The sequence below is a fragment of the Peromyscus eremicus genome, chromosome 1 (genome assembly GCF_949786415.1).
Source record: "Peromyscus eremicus chromosome 1, PerEre_H2_v1, whole genome shotgun sequence".
Classification (NCBI taxonomy): domain Eukaryota; kingdom Metazoa; phylum Chordata; class Mammalia; order Rodentia; family Cricetidae; genus Peromyscus; species Peromyscus eremicus.
The window spans coordinates 190,092,573-190,113,007 of NC_081416.1; the positions used below are offsets into that span (position 1 = coordinate 190,092,573).

The following is a 20,435-nucleotide window of genomic DNA, read 5'->3' on the forward strand; positions in this document are numbered from 1 at the left end:
ATGCCTGGTCCATTGATGAGAGTGGGGCATTGTAGTCTTCCACTATCAGTGTTTGGGAGTCAATATGTCACTTAAGACATAGTAGTGTTGTTTTTTTTTTTATATACTAGTGTATCCTTAATTTTAGTGCATAGATTTTAAGAATTGCAATGTCCTCTAGGTGGAGTATTTCTTTGATTAGTATGTAGTGTCTTTCCCTATTTCTTCTCAATAATTTTAATTTGAAGTGTATTTTATCAGATATTAAAATTGCTACACCTGAGTGCTTCTTAGGTCCATTTCCTTGAAATATATAGTTCTGAATTTTTTACTTGAGATAGTTTCAATCCTTGATGTAAAGGCATGTGTCCTTAATGCAACAGAGGAAGGATTCTATTTTCACATCCATTCTATCAGTGTGGATATTTTTATTGTGGAATTGAAATCATTGAGATTGAGAAATGGTAATGACAAATGATTGTTGATTTCTGTTATTTTGTTGTTATTATTGGGGTGTTTGTGTTAGTAGTTCTGGTTGTGTGTGTGTGTGTGTGTGTGTGTGTGTGTGTGTGTGTTGTGTGTGTGTGTGCATTTTTATTCTTTTGATTCACTTGTTTAGAATTATTAATTTCCTGTGTTCCCTAGGGTATGATTAACCTCTTTAGGTTATATTATTTCTCTAGGGACTTTTGTAGGACAATATTTAGAAACAATTATTTTTAAAACTTAGTTATATCATTGAGTGTCTTATTTTGTCCATCTATGGTGACTGTAAATTTTACTGGGTATAGTAGTCTGCATTGGCATCAAAGGTCTCTTAGAGTCGCTACAATATTTGCCCATGACTTTCTAACTTTTAAAGACTTCCCAGAGAAGTCTGGTGTTAGGCTCTTCCTTTATGTGTAATTGGTTAATTGATTCTTTTCCATTTCAGCTTTTAATATACTTCTTTGTTTTATACATTCAGCATTTTAATTATTATGTACACAGTGAAATTTTCTTTTTGGTCCTGTCTACTTGATATTCTGCTTGCTTGTACTTTGTTTGTTTCTTTGTTTGTTTTCATGACATGGTTTCTCAGTGTTGTTTTGGTGCTTGTCCTGGATCAAGACCAGGCTGGCCTCTAATGGCAATATTCCACCCTAAATGTTATTGTGTCCTCTGTTCAATCACACTTGGACACTGTGTACATGCTCATGTTTCATTGCCAATCTATAGTTATATTTTGTAGTAAAGTGTGGTCTATTTAGAGTTTTATTGCTCACAGGAAAGAAACCAAAAGAGTAAGTATAGAAGAAACACTGGAGGTTCTCACAGCTCCTGACAAAAGACAGCCTCAGGAGCAGATGCTGTGCCAGTCCAACTGTACCATGTCTGTAGCTGTCAGATACACCACTGCTGCCCAAATCTGTACAAAATTACAGATGATGACCACATCAGAGTTCTCTCCATTTCTTCCACCATTTCCAAATCCACAAAACCATAAAATGAGAAAGAACATGAAGAGACTGTCTTCCTGATGACAACCATCTAACTGGGGGATGGGGAATAGCACATATTTTTACCTTGCCTTCAATTGATGCAGATGGATATAAACACTATTTATTTTTTCTTTTGATAATTTATATTTCTTCAATCAAGATTTGTCTGTCCTATTTATTAATGTATTTAGCAACTCCATAATTCCTGGAACTCAATATATTTAACTTTTTATTTCATGATTTATACATTAATATGTTCTAAAATCTTTTTGTAACAAGTATTTTATGCTCTTTTGCTGTTATATTATTATTAAATTCATTTATTTATTTTGGGGAGGTTTATTTATTTATTTTTGGCGGTTACAAATCAACTGTTCTCTCCATTCCACATGAGGGCCACCAGAATTGAACACATGATCAGGATGATGATTGATTCAGTGAGTGAGTTTTGCTGAATTTCTTTTCTCTCTGGTTTTTAGGACACTCTTCAAAACATTGGTGTCAGCTCTTTAAAGGTTTGGCAGAAGTCAGCAAAGGACCCAACCAGTTCTCGGCTTCTTGTGTAAAGACAATTATGATGATTCTTCAGTCTTCTGTAATTTTTTATACTTTTTGGAGTAATCAAATTAGGTCATTTTTATCAGGAATTTGTTTACTTCTATATTTTTCACTTTTTTTAGATTTAAAATTTTAACATGTTCCCTAATAATTCACTAGATGTTGTTAGGATCTGCTAGGACACTTGTTTTCACTGAAAAATTTTTTTTTTTTTGGTTTTTTGAGACAGGGTTTCTCTGTGTAGCTTTGCACCTTTCCTGGGACTCACTTGGTAGCCCAGGTTGGCCTCGAACTCACAGAGATCCACCTGGCTCTGCCTCCCAAGTGCTGGGATTAAAGGCGTGCGCCACCACCGCCCAGCTTCACTGAAAATTTTATAATCCTTGTACTTAGTTTTCCTTCAGTTTTACAAATGGCTTCTCTTAGCGCAACAATCTTGGCTCTAAGTCACCTCCTTATCTCTTTTACTTAATAACATACTTATTTTGAGACAGGGTCTCTCTATGTAGCCCTAGCTGCCATCTACTTATTTTCCAAGAACAAGCTATCCTTGAATGTATAGAGATCCACTTGTCTCTGACTTCCCAGCACTTTGATTATAGCAGTACTCTCCTTAAGTTTTGAATTACATCTTTTTATGTCTTGCTGCTCAGTAGATGATAATGAGAAGCCTGACATCTTTCTGTTGTATTTTCACTTGCAGAGTAATGTCATTTCTCTTTATATCTTGTTATGTTTTATTAGTTATGTATTCCGCAATATCTGACTACAATATGAGAAAGAGAGTTTCTTCTCTAGACATAACTGTCTGGACTCTAAACACCTCTCATGCTAGAATGTCCATTTCTTTCTCTTCATTTAGGAAATTCCTATCCCTCTGTTAAACACAATCTCTCTGACAACTTCTAACTCAGTTTTGTTCTCTTGATCGTATCCTAGAAATGTTGTGTTCTTTATTCACCTTCCTTTCCACTATTGGTGTTTGAATGTGGTATTCTATAGCTTTGTTGTCCATCTTCCACACTCTTACACTGTCAAGTCTTTCTGTTTTGCATTGTGCTTTCTTATTTGATTCAGTAACTCATGCAATTCCACCATTTTCTTTTGAAATTTACTTTATGTAGTGCACTATATATTCTTGATTTTAGTGAATTGAGTGATGATTAGCCGGGAAGAATTTTATTTTGTGCTATGATTTCTCTTTATGCTGTTGATTGTTTACTTTGTGAAACACATGAGTTTTCACTTTCTATCACTACTTCCTGAAGTATTTCCATACTACTCAGGAAGTCACTGTCTTTACATCAGTGCTCAAATGAATCTCTTTTCCTAGAGTAGTTTTAAGTTCTAGAATTATGTTAAGGTATTACAAAATCCTAAGTTGAGTTATTCACAAGGTAATTGGTGAGGACTTAGTTAAGCACAGTACAGGTGGACACTGAATTTTATACCTTCTTCTCTTCCAAATGCACTCTTTTCTGAAAAGCATTGTTTAAATTCCTTATCAAGAGTCAGAGGAATATACTCAATTAAGCCTTTGCTTTATGAACTTCTGTCATACCTCATTCATTTATGTGTCTGCTCTTATTTCACCTTCAAGGAATACTTTTTTTGGTAACTAATTTTCCTATGGCAGTAAACACAGTATATTTGATTTTAAATACTATGGTAACTTTGCTACTACCTTTCTTGCTGAGGATTAATTTGAACATTTGGAGGTTTGGGGAACTGCTTTATGAAAATTTGGACTAATTTTCTGTATTTTTGTGAAGAATGCACAAGGATTTCTATAGAGATTGGAATCAACTGCTTATGTAGCCACGTGAACTGTCTCATATTACTGGACCATGAAAAAGGGCAGTCTTTGGAAATACTTAGGTTGTCTTCCATTTCTGTGTTCAGTGTTTCATAGTTCCCATTAGTAAATCTTTTATCTCCTTGTGTAAGCTATTTGGATTTCTTAGGCTTCTTGAAAATATCATGAGTGGTGATTGTTGGGTTTTGGTTTTATTTTGCTATGCGTTGTCTTCTTGATTATTCTTAATATTTCTTCTTGCAAATTTTTTTATTTTCATTCTTTGTTTTTTTAGACTTTTTATCTCTTCAGTCTGTTACTTTACATTTCAGAGAGGATTTCTGTATGTTTATTCATTTGACCTTTCAATTGATCACATATTCCTCATCTTTAACATATTCTTAATGAAAATTAGATGTTTGTAAATGGGCATCTTGTTAAATTGGAGATCAGATACTTACATTCACAAAGATTCTGCTTCATACTATGGCTACTTTGAATTTCTTTACTGTTACAGGCTGGCATTGTCCCTCCCCTGTTTTGATATTTTATTTGTGATCTAACAAAAAAAGCTTGCCTGATAATCACAAGGATTAGCTAACTGCTAGTTAACCACAGAGGTCTGGAGGTCTGTGCAGACAGACAGGAAGTAATAGAGCTGGGCAGAAGGAGGAGGTGATAAGGCAAGGTGGAGAGAGGAGCTTGCTTCTTTAGGCTGAAGATTTCATAGGGGTAAGTAGTAGTGGTTTGATATTCTGCCTCTCTGATCTTTCAGGTTTTACCCCAATATTTGGCTCTGGGTTTTTCATTAAGAAGACAATTTGGCAATTCATGTTACATCTGGCAACCCAACATTTGTGAAATGAATTCAGTAAAAAGCCACTTTTGGCCTTGTAGGTCCCTGGCACTGGCCCAAGTTGCATGTAGCCAGAGTCTACATACCATGTGGGCCAGAATCTCTTTGACTTCTTCTCTCCTCCTGGGTTGTGTGCTCTTTCTGGATCCCAACCTCTGACTGCTACCACACTAGATAGCTGCCTTGAAACTCACTTGGGCTTCTACTGCTCTACTCAGAAGCAGTCAGCCTCACATCAAAATCGTTATTATCAGAAAAGTTGGTGAGTCAAAGATTTCTTAAAAGGAGGAATTAGTTAAAAGTAAATTTTTTCACACATTAAAAAAGGGGAAACATTTTTACAATGGAGAAAATTTGGTCTCTGTTTGATAGCACATTAAGGGATCTGAAAATGGAACAATTAAATGGGAGGATAATTAATGTTGATGGGATTTACATAGCATCAATTATGAAATTATTTGTTTGATAATTTTAGTTTTACCATTTAAAAAGTTGGTTAAATTGAATAATAACATAAAAGTTTTAGAAAAACTTGTTAAAACAGATCATAGAGAAATTCAGACCCAGACAAAGGAATTTAAAGGTGAACCTGTCTCAGCATTGCATTATATGGTTACAGAGAAACAGCCTAAGGCTTTTAAACAGCCAAACTTGATCTATCCTGTAACCATAGAGGAAGTGACAAATACTCAAGGCTGTATACAAGCTGGTTGGACTCCTGTGAAAATGTTAGATTTGAGGAGATTCAAAGAAGCTACAGTGTCATATGTTATGCATGCTCTGTATGTGAAGCAAATGTTAAACTCGTGGTCACTTGTAATACAATTATTCCTCGAGACTGGAAAAATTTGGTTATAGCTATTTTAGAGTCTGGTGACCATTTACAATGGAGGAGATAGGAGAAAGATGAGGCTAAGACCATTGAACAATGATGTAGGGCTAGAGGTATGGAAATTTCACAAGATCAACTTATTGGAGGTGATTCTGTTGATATACAAAGACAATATTTATATGATGACTACACCCTAATTTTATACCTAATGGCACTCTTGAATACTTGGGACAGAATTGAAGAAGTAGGAAAGAAAATTGAGTCATTTACAAAGACATAAAAGGCCCAAAAGAAACCTCAACTGATTCCTTACAAAGGCTATCCTCAGCAGTAAAAAGAATGATACCAAACTCAGAAGCCAGGCAGATAATAATTAAATCTCTGGCTTTTGAAAATGCTAATGCACAATTAGAAAAGGTTAAATAGGCCATTAAAGGCAAGATCAGCACCCTTGGAGGAAGAGATCCGAGATACAATGAATATTGAATTCCATGACCATGATGGTACTTGGATAGAGGAGGTGATTTCCAGAGTCTTGAAGAAAAATAGTAATGTCAGGTGTTTCAATTGTAGTAAACAATGTCACCTCAAAAGGGACTGTAAAAAGGACATTTCTAGAAAAAAAAATTTTCAAGGAACAATGACAACAGAATGCCACTCCCTTCTGGAACATGCAGAAGGTGTGGTAAAGAAAAACATTGAACTAATGGTTATAGAACAAAGATGGACAGTCAAGGTAACCCCTTTCCTTTGCCACTGGGAAATGGCTTCAGGGGCCTTTTGCAGGCCATCATGACAAATTCAGCTAAGTCCCTTCCTCCATCATAGAAGAAACCTCTTCCAAGATCAATTAAATAACCTAATGCCTATTGTATAAAAAATACTGTTTGGGGATATAGAACAGATATAGAACAGAGACCAAAAAAGTCCAGAGAATCCATAAAGTGAATTATTTTGGCAAACTTCTATAAATGAAAGAAGACCAAAATTAAAAATGACATTCTCATTGAGGGTCTTGTAGACACAGGTACAGACATAACAATAACTGCACTAAAATCTTGACATCCAAATTGGCCTCTTCAAGAGGTAAACGTTCAGCTCTTAGGGATTGGAATATTATCTCAAGTGAAACAAAAACAAAAAAAAATAGTATGAGATAGCCTGAATATATAAGGCCAGAAGGAAAAAGGAGAAAATTAAAGCCATATGTTGGTGATATAGCTTTGAATCTATGGGGACATGATTTCTTACAACAATAGTGTACCCAGGTTAACATTCCTTAAACATCAGATATAAACCATAAACTAACATGTTTCTGAGAAAAATATAGAAAGTATTACAATGAACAGTCACCACCCATCCAGATTGTACAAGAACAGGGCACAACAGATTCTGATCTTTCAAAGACACCAATAGCCTTCCTTTAAAATGGTTAAGAGACAAGCCTGTATGGGTTCAGAAATTACCTTTAACAATAGAGAAACTAGAGGCCTTAAAACAGATGGTACAAGAGTAGTTAAATACTCAGCATAGTGAAGAATCAACCAGCCCTTGGAATTCTCCTGCATTTGTTATTAAAAAGAAATCTGGTAAAAGGAGAATGGTAACAAACCTAAGAGCAATTAACAAAGTAATTCAGCCAATGGGCTCTCTACAATCTGGAATTCCTTTGCCTACTCTGTTACCCAAATGATGGCCTCTTATAGTTATTAATTTAAAAGACTGTGTCTTTTCAATAACCTTACAAGAATAAGATGGAGAAAAATTTGTCTTAACAGTTCCTAATAATAATAATTCCCAGCCAGCAAAGAGATATTAATGGATGGTTCTCCCACAGAAAATGTTAAATAGCCAAGCCCTGTGCCAATATTTTATACTACAGCCATTGGAAATAACAAGTAAACAATTTCCTAAATTTATAATTTATCATTACATGGACGACATTTTACTAGCTGCTTCAAATATAGATACTTTAGAATGAATGTGTGATGCAGTACAGAAAATTTTGCCTTGTTTGGGATTATAAATTGCTCCTGAAAAGATACGAAGAGGCCATTCTATTAATTATTTAGGATATAAAATAGGTTGTGGTGAAAATAGGTTGTAATGTGAAAACTAGGAACTAGTGCTGGCTAAGCTTTGAGGCTTCTGAGCATGAGTCCAGCTGAGATCCATTCAGATGAGGACATAGAAGCTTCCATTCTGAGGAAACAGGATCAGCTGAGGAATTGGCGAGGTGAGGTGGCTGTGGCTTGTTCTGCTTCTCTGATCTTCCAGTATTCACCCCAAACCTGCCCCTGTGTTTGTTTTATTAATAAGACCTTTTAAGACTCATGCTACATCTGGTGCCCAATGTTTGTTCTATGAATTCAGGAAAAAGCTGCTTGCCTGTGGCCTTGTTGGCCCCAGCTCAGGCCTGAGCTACACGTTGCTGGTTCTGGTGGCACACTGGTTGCATTTACTGAAAGAGGCAGAAGCAGGAGGATCTTGAGTTTGAGGCTGGCCTAGGAGGCTTGCTGAGGGGAAGCTTCAGTTCGGGCTGAGCCACAAATAGTGGTGGGATCATGGAGGCAGCAGCTGCTGCTCTGAGTTGCTGGCTGCCTCTCATTGTGTTGGTGACTGTGGTGATGCTGCTACCTGAGATGAAGGGCTTACCTCTACTTGTTCAGAGAATTGCCAGGACCATCCTGTTACAAGAAAACATCAGCAAATTTCAGTTTGTAAAAGTTTGACAAGACAAATGGTGGGGAGAAATTGGGCTCTTCTAGGGGAGAATGTTGATGGTTTTGAAACACAGACAGTTATCAGACTGTGATTGCTCCAAACCACAGAGGAGGCAAAAAAATATCTGCAAGGAACCATGACCATAACTAAGAGCAAAATTGAAATATTAAGAAGGATGATAGGACTGCACAATGATGATTCCACATGGATTATGATAAAGCCATTAAGCTGATTAATACAACAGAAAAATCAGCTTTGAACTACTCAGCACAATTTTGAGATAGCTAGCTGAGATGATCCAGATTCACAGACTATTCAAGCAAGGAAAAGCCTTGAGACCAGCCCTGCACTTTCCCATTATGCAGATTCTGGACAAATGATATAGCTAACTCTACCGGGACTTGACAATTAACCCAAAACTTTACTTTTCAGGATCCCCTAAAGATGTCTTTGCCCTCAGAAAGCAGGAAGTAATTTTAAGAAAATGATGCTCACATTCCCAAGAGGTGGGATGGGAGGTTCATTTTTGGGTCGTTTGATGAGTTATGGATATTGTCATGGTTTATCATGGTTGGTTACAAGTTGTTAATGGTCAGGAAAAAAGCTGAACAAGGAGATTACATTCAGAGCTTTTGTTTAAAAGAAAGAAAAAAGGGAAATATAGATATGAGGTAGAACATTGAATCTACTCTGAGAAAAAAAGATAAAGAAATAATAGAGTAAATAGGTAGATCATAGAATCTACTCTAAAAGGAAAAAGGAGAATACATAAAAATGACCAAAGCTAGATTATTGAATCTATTATGAAAAAAAAAGAGAGAATATGAATATAATAAGATAAAAAGGGAGATTATTGAATGAACTTTTAAAAAAGAACTACTTGTTTTAAATAGGATATGTAATGAAAAATTTTTGTCTGAATTTATCAAATGTTACTGGACCAGATATTGTTAATATACATAATGGAGTTTTTTGTCTGAATCTGTTCAATGGACTAGACATTTTTAGAAAAGAAACTCACTAAAGAGGTATAAGTGCATAAATGTGATAGACATTATAAGATAGTCTTTTAGTAATATAAGTTAGGATAAAAAGTGAATCAGGTACATTGTGGACTTACCAAAATAGAACAGATAATGGAATTATTTTCTCTGAGTTTGTCAAAGGCAAATGGACTAGACATTTTTAGAAAAGAAACTCACTAAAGAGGTATAAGTGCATAAATGTGATAGACATTATAAGATAGTCTTTTAGTAATATAAGTCAGGATAAAAAGTGAATCAGGTACATTGTGGACTTACCAAAATAGAACAGATAATGGAATTATTTTCTCTGAGTTTGTCAAAGGCAAATGGACTAGACATTGTTTAAGTATTTATTGCTTATATATATATTGTATATAGGTATTGTATTTATTGGATATAGTTTTTCTTGTATTAGTTAAGCTTTGTAAATTTTAGACAAAAAAGGGGAAATGTGGTGATACTGTGTTCCCCAATATATCGTGGATCCTAATAAATTTATCTGGGGTCAGAGAACAGAACAGCCACTAGACAGAAATAGAGGCCAGAAAATGGTGGCACTCACACCTTTAATCGTAGCCTTCTGGAGGCAGAGATCCATCCAGATTTCTGAGTTCAAAGCCATAATGGAAACAGCCAGATATGGTGACTCACACCTTTGATCCCAGGAAGTGATGGCAGAAAGTAGAAAGGTTTATAAGGCATGAAAACCAGGAACTAGTGCTGGTTAAGTTTTGAGGCTTTTGAGCAGGAGTCCAGCTGAGATCCATTCAGATGAGGACACAGAAGCTTCCAGTCTGAGGAAACAGGATCAGGTGAGGAATTGGTGAGGTGAGGTGGCTGTGGCTTATTCTGCTTCTCTGATCTTCCAGTATTCACCCCAATACCTGGCCCTGTATTTGTTTTTATTAATCAGACCTTTAAGATTCATGCTACAATAGTTCTACAAAAAATTAGATCTCCAAAAGTGCAAATTAGGAGAGATTGATTATGGACTCAACGGATTTCAAAGATTATTTAGAGAATTTTCCCATGTATGGAGTGGTAGTGGGGTAAAAAATTATGAATCACATAAATAATTCAAAACCTTAGAAGATGACAAAGTCATAAATAGTCCAAGGGAATTATCAGCTGAACCCGAGAGAGAATTAGCTTTGAGGAAAAGAAAATACAGAATGCACATGTGGATTGTGTGGATGCAAAGCTTGATTCCATTTTGGTGATTTTACCCTCTAAACATTCTGCTATAGGTATTTTAATGCAGAGGGAAGATATATTGGAATAGATATCTCTACCAAATAAACAGAGTGAAAAAGTTAAAAACTTATGTGGAAAAGACCTCTGACTTGATTTTAAAAGGAAAATTGAGACTGGTCAGTTAGCAGGAACAGACCCCATAGAAATTATAGTACCTTTAACTAATAATGAAATTGATAAATTATGGGAAGAAAGGGAACCTTGGCCAAGAGCTTGCAGTAATTTTTTGGTAAAAATTAACAAAAATATGCCAAAAGTGGTAGAATTAACCTATAAAGACATCTAACTGGATCCTGCCTTGAATTGTACAGGAAACACTAATATATGGAGCCCGTACATTTTATACAGATGCAAACAAATAAGGAAATGCAGGTTACAAATCATAAAATTTAAGTAAAATGGTTCAAAGTCTTTAAAATTATGTCCAAAAAATCTGAATTACATGCCATTTTGATAGTATTAATGGATTTTTTTAATATCTCAACATAGTTACTGACTCTCAATATGCAGAAAGAGTGGTCTTACATATTGAAATGGTAGAATTTATCCCTGATGAGTCAGAATTAACTTTGTTATTTATTCAGTTACAAGAAATAATGAGAAATAGGAATCAATATACAACTCTCATCCAATCCCATATAGGTCTGCTAGGCCTTCTAGCACAAGGTAATGATGAGATCGATAAGCTATTGATAGGAGATGTGCTAAAGGTCTCAGAAAAAAAAAACCATCATGTCAATACTAAGGGTTTTAAGGAAGGATTTTTCTGTAGCCTGGAATCAAGCCAAAGAAATGTCCTACTTGTCCTTTTTACAGTCAGACTCAACTACCAGCATCTTGTAACACAGATGAATAAAATCTGGCAGATGGATGTGTTTCTCTTTGCAGAATTTTGAAAACTGAAATATGTATACCATACCATTGATACCTATTCAAGATTTCAATGGGCAATTGCTCTGAGTTACAAAAGGGCAGTTCTGTAATCACATATTCACTAGAAGTTATGGTCATCATACATATACCTGTACAAATTAAAACTGACAATGATGTAGCATATATCTCTGGTAAAATGAAACAGTTTTTGCTTATTCTAATATAAAGCATATACCACACAGTTCTATGGGCCAAGCAATCAGAGAAAGATCAAATTGAACTCTACAGGATATATGCTAAATAAACAGAAATGGGTAACACAAACTCCCAGAAATAGGTTACATAATGCTTTATTAACATTAAATTTTCTCAAGAATCATGAGAAAGGAATGATGGATGCAGAGAGACATTGTATAATAGAAAAAAAAAAAACTATAGAATTAAATCAACTTTTATACTTCAAAGATGCACTCACCTCAAAATGGAAACCAGCATATGTATTACATTTGTGCCTAGGTTTTGCTTTTGTTTCTAAAGGTGTAGAAAAGCTATGGATACCATCAAAATTATGAAGGTTTGATTTGAACAAGAGAGACCTCTTAATTAGAAGAAGTGATAGTTCATCAAGCAGCATGATCATTCAACTTAAATTAGTTTATACCTCCAATAAATGCTTTTCATTTAATCAGATATATCTTGCCAAAAAAGAATTTCCCCAAACTTAGGGGTTTTGGTTTTGTTTTTCAGGAGATTGAATGCTAAGAATCTGAAAAACAGGGGACAAATGAGACATCTGAAGAAAAAGGACAAATCATCCAGAAAAAAAATGTTCCAAGAAAAAGAGTAAATTCACCTATTAATATATCACATATAAAATTTCATTAGTCTTTTTAAATATATGATTCTGCTGCTCTCTACAGACACATAATGCAAATAGTCTTTATATAGTCCCAGTTCAATTTAAAATTAAAGCTGCCTTTGTAGTTGGAGTGTGGCTCTCTCCTTCTGTAAACCCAAGCATGCTTGTTAAAAACAAATCCAAATCACTGTATTATGTCAGAAGAACCACCTGATATGGCACAGAAGAAAACCCAAAGTTAAGGGACAATTCTATTGTAACAAATCTCGTAATTCTTTGGTTTTATTTTGACTCTTTATAATTTGTTTTAAGATATTGATTTTACATCAAAACTAATAAGATTTATATATATTAAACTTTTGTCATGATATTAGTGTTTGCATAGAATAATAACTAATTCTAGATAAAAGGCTTCATCTATCATCCTGTACATAACTTCAGGTTTGAGTCTCTATCAGTTTTCTGCAGGGAACTATGATCACACCTAACAGCAAATTTGAAGTCTTCAAATGATGGGGCCCCACAGCGATGATTCCATCAGGACAACCATAATACCACTAAGCTGACAAACAACACCCAAAGATCAGTTTTTGACTACCAACTGCTCAGGAAAATTTTAAGATGGCTAGGTGAGATGATCCAGCCTCACAGACTACTTAAGCAAGGACTTGAGACCAACTCTGCACTTTCACATTATGCAGAGACTTGACAACAAATGATACAGCTACCTCTCTCAGGACTTGACAATTAACTCAAAATTTTTCTTTTCAGGATCCCCTAAAAATGCCTTTGACCCCTGAGAGCAGGAAGTAATTTTAAGAACAGAATGCCCACATTCCCAACAGGTGAGATGGGTGGGTTTTGGTCATTCAATGGGTTATGGATAATTGTCATTGTTTAGGATGGTTAGTTACAAGTTGTTAATTGATAATAGTCAGGAAAAAAGCTAAACAAAGAAAACTAGATTCAGGGTTATTTTTTGGAAAAAAAAAAGAGAACACAGATAAGAAGTAGATTATTGAATCTACTATGAAAATAAGGTATAGAAATGATAGAATAATGTATAGATTATTGAATTTTCTCTGAAAAGAAAAAAGAGAGAACATGAATGTGAGAAGATTAAAAGGCAGATTACTGAATCTACTTTTAAAAGGCAACTACTAATTTTAAATATTTTACATTGGAGAGAATTTTTTATATTGTATACAAACTATGTGTACTGATTCATACTTGAGATTAATTTTGTTAGAAAATATTGTACATATATTTCTAATCTTATTCAAGGTATTATACTTATACAGTTGACTTAATAATATATTGCAAATTGCAAGTCTTTGAAAGTTATTATTACCAACTAATTAGGATATAACAAATGAAAGTTAATAGTCATTACAATCTAACTTGTACTCTTATTAGGTATATTTTCAAGGTCAAGAACAAACACATTTTAGATAGACAGGTCATCTTCCAACCCTTCAGAAATCTGAAGAATATGGCATTTAAGATATTTTAATAACAGATTTTTTTATTTTTTTTAATGACAATGGGACATGTCTTCTCCTGGCAGCACCAGTGTACTTTAGAGAAGATGATGGGCATCGAAGAAACTCCTTATGGAGTTTACTTCCATTGTCACAAATGTTAGCCACTGGGCAAGAAAGTGACCTTTTCTTGACTGCTGACAGTAAGCTGTCCAACATGAACAAGCAGGACAGAAAAGAAAGGACTGCCAATCCTTGCCAAGACAAGGTAGGAAACTCTTTAGAAAATCCCACTTCACAGGTGATTCTCTCAGATATGCTAGGCCTGTAGGCCAAAGATGGATGTCCTAATGTTTCAGAAGAACCTTGGGTGAATGTCCAGGCAGCCAGCTGTTTCTGTCATTTCTCACATTTCATGGAAGTCGCTAATTTGCACTTCCTGCTTACTTAGTTAATATTATTTCCTTCTTGGGTCTCTGAGGGAGTTGAAGATTATATAATTATAGTTATAGTTTTACATGTTAATAAATTCAGAACAGAAACTCACTAAAGAGGTGTAAGTGTGTAAGTTTGAAAAACATCAAAAGATAGTGTTTGGTTAGTAATTCAAGTTAGGATAGAAAGTGAATTAGGTACATTTTGGGCTCACCAAAGTAGGATAGAAAATGGAGTATTTTTCCTGAATTTGTCAAGTGCAAATTGACTAGACATTGTTGATATATTTATGGCCTGTATATATTGTATATAGTTATTGTACTTATTGTATATAATTTATCTTATATTATGTATAAACTTTTTTTTTATTTTAGACAAAAAAAAGGGGGAAATGTGGTGATATTTAATTTGTGCTGTAACAAATAAAGTTTGACTGAGAATCAGAAGAAAGAGCTACCACTAGTTAAACATAGAGGTCTGGAGGTCTGTACAGACAGACAGCAAGTGACAGACCTGGGTGGACAGAGGAAGTGATAAGGCAGAGTAGAGAGAGGAGCTTTCTCTCATTTGATGTAGGATTTTGTAGGGATAAGAATTAGTTCCTTTAGCTTTTACCCCAATATCTGGCTCCAGGTTTTTTTTATTAATAAGATCATTTAGCAATTCACGTTACACTTCCCTGTTGTGGACCATCCTGCAGTCAAAATTCTGGTTTTGTTTTGCTCTGTGAGAATACATGACACCATGTGCTAACAAACTGGCATTTTCTATGACTTTGCGCATGCTAGTTCCTTAGAAGATCTGGAATCCTATATGTTTATCTTCCAACACTGCTAAATGGAACAAGAAAAGAGAGGATAAGAACAAGAAATGAGCCGGGCGGTGGTGGCGCACGCCTTTAATCCCAGCACTCGGGAGGCAGAGGCAGGTGGCTCTCTGTGAGTTCGAGGCCAGCCTGGGCTACCAAGTGAGTCCCAGGAAAGGCGCAAAGCTACACAGAGAAACCCTGTCTCGAAAAACCAAAAAAAAAAAAAAAAAAGAACAAGAAATGAAACAAGGGGTGTTCAGGTCCTGTAGTGGTAAAGGGTAATATGATGTACTATTGCCCTGACTTTTTTCACCACCTCTAAGAGTAAAGGAAGCAGAGGGATGATTGGCCTTCAATGTGTGTATACAGATTTCTGATGTCTGAGCATGATTTTTGTAAGTTAAACACAGGCTCTTCCTGTAACACTAACCAGCATAAAGTCATGAAAATAATCCTTTAGATGGATGCATGTTCATGGAAACAGATCAAGCCAGGAGTACCTTACAATTTAAGGATTCTACCAGAAGTTTCAAGAATTTCAGGATCATGATACAAAATAGTTCATACAGTGAATTTAAGATCTTGTAGAAATCACAGCCCAGTTAATTATGACCACACAGTCTTTGTTTCTAATAGTTTTGTGTTGTCTGTTTGTGTGCATTTGTGCATGCAGGTGTAAATTTACATGTTTGTATATTTATATTTTGAGCAGATATGTGATGTCAGCAGTCTTGTTTTCTAACTCTATATAGTATTATTTGAGGCAAAGTCTTTCAATACTCCCAGCACTTATAACCAGTCTGTGTTGTGCATAGGCTAGCCAGGATTTCATGGAATCATCCTGTCTCTGCCTTTCAGGAGTATACTCCCACCATCACTCTTGGCTTTTCATGAATACTAGGGATCTAATCACATATCCCTGTGTTTTTACATTAGGTACTTGATCCACTGATCCACCTTCCATGCAACTTTAATGCACATACAATTTCAACAAGAATATCCCCTACCTATGGTGATATTTTATCTGTGATGAAATGTGATTTTATTTGTATGTTAATAAAGTTGCCTGGAGATCAGTGGTCATAGACATTAAGCAGAAGACTGGTGGTGGTAGTACACGCCCTTAATCCAATCACATGGCAGGCACAATATCTATATGTTCAAGGACACAGCCAAGCATGTTGACACACGCCTTTAATCACACTACCAACCATAGAGACCTGGAGGTCGGTATAGACAGGCAGTGACTAGACAGGCAGTGAAGAGGAAGTCATGTGGTTGGGTTTAGAGCCAATGAGAAGGCAGAACAGAAAGGCAATAAAAAGACAGGACACAGGAAGAAGGTTTCTTTCTCCAGGGAAGCGATGGCAGCAAGTGGTAAGCTAAAGGAAGTCATGGCTCTTGTTCTGATCTCATAGGCTTTAACTCTGTATTTGGCTTTGTGTTTCTTATTTACTAAGACCGTTTAGAATTTCATCTACACCTACCAAGGTCTTTGTTTTATGACAAAAGGCCAAAAATTCTTGTTATACTTCAGAGGTCATGAGGTCCTTATGCTCACAGTTAAGTTCTTAGGAAACCAAGAGTACTAAACTTTCAGGGTTGCCTCTTCAATGGAAGAGATACATAACTTGTTTTTCACCAAGAATGTTGGCACTGGATGTAATTAATAGAATGGTGAACTCTGATATCTGTAGAGCCAGAACACACCTGACTCCCACAGACTTTTATGTTTCTTTCAATCCCTCTACTTAGTACTTAGACTAGGAATTGTATCTCAGTTATTTGAACCAATATTTGTAGAAGAAATCCTTTGTATTTGTAAAATGTTTCAGTGTTAACATGTCTTAAACTTTGTTGTACACACTGGAATAAGTTACCACATGGAAACTTTCCCCCAAACTTGTGCTGTGCTTAAACATGCCTAAAATAAAGTGCCAAGTGTCAACCTCTAGAAATTTGAACCAACAATGTGTAATGAGTTGTAATGTCCTGGATTTTCTTCTTGCCTCAAGTACACCTTATTCTGGAGGCACCGGTGTTTGCAAACACCCCCACTATATACCTTGAGGGAAAACCAGAATTCATGTACAAACATCTGGATTTGTGCATCAGTATTACAATGTATAAATTGATTGATAGTGTCACTGTTAAATCCTATAAGCACTATATAAAGAAACAGGAAAATTGAAGGTATATCAAATTTCAAATATCAAGTATAAAGAATTCATGCAGGTGTATTCTACAACATTAATTAAAATCAGTTATGTTGATTTGTGCTGGGAAATGTCACATTTCACAACTCATTGTTTAGTTACAGGAGGGGCCTTAAGGCAGCACATTTGAGATGGAAGATTTTATTCTCACATATATATTATGCATTCAGAGTTTTGTATCATTTGGGAATTTCACTGAACAATGAATGTCTGACTTGCTGATAAAAAACATTTTCAAGTGTCTGGAGAGATGTTAAGAGCACTGACTGCTCTTCCAGAGGACCTGAGTTCAATTCCCAGCAACCACATGGTGGCTCACAACCACCTATAATGAGATCTGGTGCCCTCTTCTGGTGTGCAAGGATACATGCAGGCAAAAAATTGTATACGTGATAAAGATATAAATCTTTAAAATACATTTTCAAGAATCATTTCAGTGTTTAAACCCAAGGTGCTAAAAATGAAGCATAATTATGTCAAGACTCCTAAGAGCTAGTTGGACAGAGAGTGCAGTAGACAGGTTTATTTTCGGGATACGGTTTTTAATCACAGAATGTGAATTACCAAAAGACATTAACATAAAAAATAAACAGGGAATTTGAAGAAGTGCCAAACCATAAATTGGATCATAAGTTTTCTATATGCATTCATTCCTTTATAAAGCATGACTATTTCCAGTTGTCCATGTCTAATAATGTTTCATAGCATTAAACTAGATGTGGCTCTCAAGATGTACAGATACTGACACAAGAATAGAATCAGAGAAAGAAGAAGTAAGTTTTATTTAACAAGCTAGTCACCACACATATCAAGAAAACATGAACATAATGGCTCTTGTTAGTGTATCATGATCATAGTACGGGGTTTTATGAACATAGTAAATTATTTTTTCAGAAATCTAAATTTTACACATGTATTTTTATTTAGCTTTGTAGATTACAATGTGTTACCAAAAACTTGACAAACACATTGCATGAAGTAGGGTAAACAGGACCTGAGTGAGTGTTTTTATGCACTTGACTAAACATAGATGCATTAAGGCACATACACAAATTACAACACAAAAGTTTATATATGCACACCAATATTCTTCTGTGATGGTTGTCCACAATGTACATACCATTCTCAGGCATGAGGGATCAATCAGGAACCATGTACTGTGCTTCAATTTATGTTTTTAATCATATCAGGTTCTTATAAATTTTCCATCCAGGGAACAGAGTGGCTGGTTGCTATAGAAACGTAACTCATGAGCAGAAAGCGACTCACAGCTGGTAAATACCTAGAGATAACTATGGATGTGTTTACCAGGAACTAGCTAGGATTATTCAAGAACACCAGAAAAATTTGAAAGAGACAAGCAATTATATAAAAGAAAACAAATGTACTCACTTTAAGAAGGATGGTCTTGATAGCCTTCTACTCAGTGGAAGATTTTGGGGAAGGTTTGTTAGAAGGCATGTGTTGCATTCTCTGCCTGGGGCTATAAAGGGTAAGAGCAGTTGATATGCTGACTCAGACCCTGAGGCCCCCAAACACATCATCAAAGAGAGGTAGAAACACAGCATGCAGATTGTGCCAGTTGTGTCAAGAATAACAGAGTAGTACCCACAGTCTTGTATACTTATATTTCTGCCTTCCAATTTTCAAGTCACATGGAGAAGACTATAAGAATTTATGAAGATGTTCAGAATGTAACAGAAGCATAGGAATAAACCACTGTGCTGGAATGTTTTGTCTCTAATCTCTGCTCACTTGGAGTCCCTGTGGCTGATGGTAATGGCCTGGAAAACACTTATGAAGCTGCTACTTCAAATACATGTACTGCTGCCCATTTTTTCAAGGTAGAGAAAGAGCTTGCATCCACAATCAGTTACAAAAAACTTTCAGCCTAAAAGCTTCTATGGTCTGCAGCAATCCTTTGTAAAGCAGAGTTAAGACAAAGGCTTGAACCTGGATAAATGGCAATTGAGAAAATGTGCAAAGTTACAATGCATTGCACTGACTGCTACTTTGATGGTTTCTTCAAATGCAGTTTACAGTAATTCCTTTTCTCTTACACATAAATGCTCAGCCTACAATGCTGGGCCTTTGAGCTATTTTTTACATCATGTGTACAAATGAATATTAAACTTCTATTTACAGGTCACTATAAGTCATGGGTGAATATTTACAGCAACTAACAGATGCTATAATGTGATAGCAACTTGCCCCATAGTGAATCATGTTCAACCTTGAGGTAGTACCTCAAAACCTATATGGTTTCAAATAGCCTTTCCTAGATCCACGTGAGGAATATAGGTGTTATGTGTTGCAGAACTGTTAAAGACCATTCCATGTATTTTGGACAATAAACACAAATACATTTTAAAACATTGTGTGAGAAATATCTGTCTTCTGTCTCAGATCACACACAAAAATCTTAACGAATACCAGCAGAATACAAAAGTGTTGTCTATTAATATAACAGTGGAGAAAATATTAATATACAAGATGTATATGCAAAACTGTGTGAAAAATGAAAGTTAATTGTCTAAACTGGGAAGAGTTCAAATGTAGACATTTTTACACTATTTCTTAGGATCACTTTCAGTTCACAGATGAATTTGAGGATATCAAAAAGTTTTCCACGTCCATCTTATACATATCCAAACTCATCACATTCAAACTCTTACGCCATGGTTCATTAATTTCCATGTGATTTCAATATTTTGAAAACTTACTGCAGGACACACCTCTAACAGCTGGCATCAGATGGACAACATTTCCTTAAATCTCCTTACTTACATTATAGAGAGAATGACCCAAGGGACCCCACACTATGCACATTTGTTGAATAGATTCAAACATTTTCTCAATTTATTTTGTTTTACTTAAATTTATGTAAAGACATCTTTCCATTAACATATAGACTGTCATTCTGGTAATAATTCCATTAATCTTAGAAATTAATGCTAGTTTTTATTCCAAGTACAAAGCCATCATGTACACTACCAACATCAATATTAATATATTTTATGATTCTTAAAATGCTAGTTAAATAGCAGATTATTAACATAATATTGTTTCCAAGTGTACTTTGTTGTGTTTCAATTTTCTTTTGTATAATTTAAAATATTTATTTAGCAAATACTGCATATAAAAAGTGAACAATGGGCCGGGCAGTGGTGGCACATGCCTTTAATCCCAGCACTCGGGAGGCAGAGCCAGGTGGATCTCTGTGAGTTCTAGACTAGCCTAGGCTACCAAGTGAGTTTCA

The 20,435-nt window shown here is 35.4% G+C and overlaps 1 pseudogene; it reads right to left on the minus strand.

Moving 5' to 3' along the window:
• The window catches only part of LOC131903773 (vomeronasal type-2 receptor 116-like), a 41,966-nt pseudogene extending 22,110 nt beyond the window's left edge, over nucleotides 1-19,856 (minus strand).
• Nucleotides 19,857-20,435: the final 579 nt, after the last annotated feature.